Source organism: Zingiber officinale, chromosome 3A, assembly GCF_018446385.1.
Source record: "Zingiber officinale cultivar Zhangliang chromosome 3A, Zo_v1.1, whole genome shotgun sequence".
Taxonomy (NCBI): domain Eukaryota; kingdom Viridiplantae; phylum Streptophyta; class Magnoliopsida; order Zingiberales; family Zingiberaceae; genus Zingiber; species Zingiber officinale.
The window spans coordinates 146,065,504-146,069,208 of record NC_055990.1 but is presented as its reverse complement, the minus strand read 5'-3'; the positions used below and the strand labels follow the sequence as shown (position 1 = coordinate 146,069,208).

The window sequence follows — 3,705 nt, the reverse complement described above, 5'->3', positions numbered from 1 at the left end:
CATGAACGAAAGAGTTATGGTGGAGCGAGTTTAAGGTATAAATGATTCATTTTATATCTAAAATTAAATTAAATATATATACTTAATTGTTTTACTTTCTATTCAGCAGACATATAATTTGGGGCCTATCTATGAATTGGAAGTTAAGAAGATTTTTAAGAAAAAATATGGCGATCACATTTGCCATACTCTCAATCATGCTAAACAAAGGGGTAAAAAGTCACTTTGTATCATAGAGGATAATTGGACTAAAATCAATAATTTTTTTGGCAACAAACAAAAGTAAACAATGGAGTCAACAGAATATATTAAATCAACCTTATAATTCTGGAGACTCATCTGCGACATATGTGGGAGGTTCAATTAATATCGATGAGCATAGACGTAGAATAGTAAATTTTTAACTATACTAATAATTTTTTAACTCTCTCAATAACTTTTTAATCTGCGACTATTTATTAGTTCTAATCCTGTGTTTTTAGACCAAAGATATGGGGAAGTAACCTTCATTCATAGAAACTTTCACCAAAACTTTCACAAAAATGTACAAGTCTTGGAGCGGGACTAGAGCAAAAGCAATAAAGGTTTGGATTAATTAAAAATCTGTATTTCTAAATTATTCTTACAATAAATTTATTTTAATTTTGTCATTACAATATAAGAAAAATATGATGAGCTCGAGATAGTACATAGAACACTACAAGAAAAATGCCCATAGACACCGGTGGAACAACAACATTTTAAAGCAATTTCGATGTCTTTAAGTATTTTAAATCGATTTTTTTTTTCAAAAAATGATGTCTATGAGTACATATTTACGCTCATAGACATCGATTTTTTTAACCAGTGCCTATAAATATCATTTTTTCGATAAGATACACCGATTTGAACAGTACTTTTTAAAACTCAGGGTCTATGAACGCTTCTTTGTTCTATCCCGAAACCGTATAGTAAAAAAAGGCTATTAAAAGTGAGGTTAATTAACAAAAGTCATTTAATTTTTTCCCCAAATTTCCCGACACCCTAACTCCCACGACGCTCCCCCTCCCTCTTTGGCGACGACGATGATTGGCTGATCCACTCCAACCGCCTCCAGCTCGTGAAGCTCTGTCAAGGCATAACCTACTCCCTCTCCCCTCTCATTTCCCCTCCCGTCACCGGTCTGATCTGTGACGCGATGAGGTGAGATGGCCGCTAGCCATGTCGGCGAGGCTGGACACAACCTCGGACATCACCTCATGTTGGTGGTGAGGCTGGTCATGATCAAAAGAGAGCGAGGGAGGAGTATCAGATGGAGGTGGGTCTTCAATCTTCTACTAGGGTTTTCGGATAGAAGAATAGTAGTTAGTATAAGGAAGAGGCGGGTGTGGCTTGGGACTGGGGAAGGATGGTTTCCACCTCAAGGTTTTGATTTCCTTTTGATGATTAGGGAGGGAGGAGATGCTGTCTGGAGGTACTATGCGGAGATTGTTTAAGGGCTCGCTGAAGGTTCTTGAAGCCGACATCCAACATGCAAGCACTTTGTATATTGTTGTTGTTTTCCCCAAATCTAGTTTTGCTACAGGTTAACTGGTGCGTCTGATTTTTTATGTATCAAAGTAGTATTTTGAGGCTTTTATCCGTTTCTGATGTTTTCCCTAAAGTTTGTAAGTGGAATTTCTTTCTTTTAGCGTGTTTTTTTAAGCGATTATACCAAACTAAAAGAGTGAGGATTGTAGATGGATCTTCTTTATGATGATTTCTTAATGTGAATATCGAAAAAAAAAAAACCTTTTTCTCTGTATTCTAAGTTCATAATGTCAAAACAAGGAAAACTGAGTTGAAGTTGTTCTTGTATATTAGAATGGTGGGATTGCTTTTGGGACTCTCTAGGAGTAGACATTTTTCAAAATAAAAATTTTGTTTTCAATATTATCTATGGATAGAAAACTTGAATTTCTCATAAATATTATCAATAGCTCATCAAACTTATTTTCTCTCCATGTCGATTAATGTTCAGTTTCCTTTATGTTCCTCTATCTCTATTATAATGCTTAATCCTTTTATATTTGCAATTTTTTTCTTGCGTGGGGGCATAAAATGCCTACAAAGGAAAATAAATTGTATTACTTATTCACTCTGCATATGGCTTCTAATGTTTCTTTCGATTTGTAGGGTTTCTGGCTTTCCCATAGAGTATGATGGTGCATGCCTTCAAATGTGTATGTCCTATATGTTGGATCGAGAAGCATTAGGGGAGGTGAATAGCGCTCGTGACTATTTCATTCGATTAAAACGTATCGAGTAAAACGCAGCGGAAATTAAACACAAACACACGCTAACACAAGTTGGTTACTTGGTTCGGGGTTGTGGCGACTCTTACTTCAAGGCCCGCGATCGTTGATCGCTTTTGGTGGGAAACAATTATATTTCATAAAGTTATTACAGGCTAAGTACAGAAAAAGCTGTAAATAAATTTTATACCGACAACTAAAATACTAAATCTGAGGCTCCGGGTCGTCGGCGTCGAGTTGTAGCTTTGTCGGGCTGTCTCGTTAGCAGCTGGATGCAAAAAGATTGCTTGGAAGAAGATGTCTTGAGCTGCTGGTCATGATGTCCTTTTATACATTGCTGAAGGCGCCTTAAAGCCCATCCGAGGCGCCTCCAACCCGCCGAGTCAGCTGTGTGGATCAACACTGATCCGGTCGCACCTCATCCACTTGAAGGCGCCTTCAAGCCACTCCAAGGCGCCTCCAAGCTTTGGTTCAAGGCGCCTTCAGACTCATCTAAGGCGCCTCCAGCTCTGCTGCGCTGACTTCTTCTGGCTTGCACCCGAGGCGCCTCCAAGCTCCATGGAGGCGCCTCAGACACTGTTCATCCGAGGCCAAGTGTGCTCTTTTGTCCCTGCACAACGTGTTAGTCCACAAAATACACATATACCCTGCAAGACAAGGTTAGCACACATAGATATGATAAGAAATGTGTTTGACAGTCTCTGGACTGTCCGGGTCTGACTTCGGATTTCCAACCGGAAATCCTAGGTAGACCCGACGCCTACTGTTCCCTCTGCGGGGAACGCGTCCTCACCTACTCCTCTCAGGAGATTTACCTGTTGCAAGCATGATACTCTAGATCGACTGGACTTTTGCTCGGCACTCGATGCTTCCGGACTTTCTGCTGGACGCCCGCTCCCCGACCCGTCCAGTCTTCCACCTGGTTCGCGACACCAGGACTTTTCACCTAAGGTTACCACCCCTAGGACTTTTGCCTGAAGCCCTCGACCCGCCAAGACTTTCCACATAGGGTTACGACCCCCTATGACCTAGGGTTATCACCCCCTAGGGTTTTCCACCTGCCTAACTGCAGTTAGGACTTTTGCCTAAGCACACTTCCTGCAAGCTCATTCAAACTGTTAGATCACAAACCAATTTAATTTTGAATCCTTTGCCATTATCAAAACACGGATTTGATCGTCGGATGTTTCCAGCACCAACACTATAGTTTAGTCGCACACTTATTTCTTTTACTAGTGACTTGGATAGATTGCAATCTGGTCGGGGTGCTTGGACTCTTACGAATTATGATATATAAGGTCTCTAATTTAGCTGCATTATTTCACAAAATTTCAAAACGATTTCATCTTCCAAATTAGTTGTCTCACCATTTTACCTATGTTGTTCATATAAGGACTCACATTGTACAGGTTCATGCTAATGGCTCCACAAC

At 40.2% G+C, this 3,705-nt stretch overlaps 1 long non-coding RNA gene across 1 annotated transcript; it reads left to right on the top strand.

The window, feature by feature from the left end:
• Nucleotides 1–1,002: 1,002 nt before the first annotated feature.
• On the top strand, nt 1,003–1,624 carry LOC122054108. The gene is made up of 2 exons (XR_006132565.1): nt 1,003–1,297; nt 1,430–1,624. It is a non-coding gene; the product is annotated as an uncharacterized LOC122054108 (long non-coding RNA).
• Nucleotides 1,625–3,705: the final 2,081 nt, after the last annotated feature.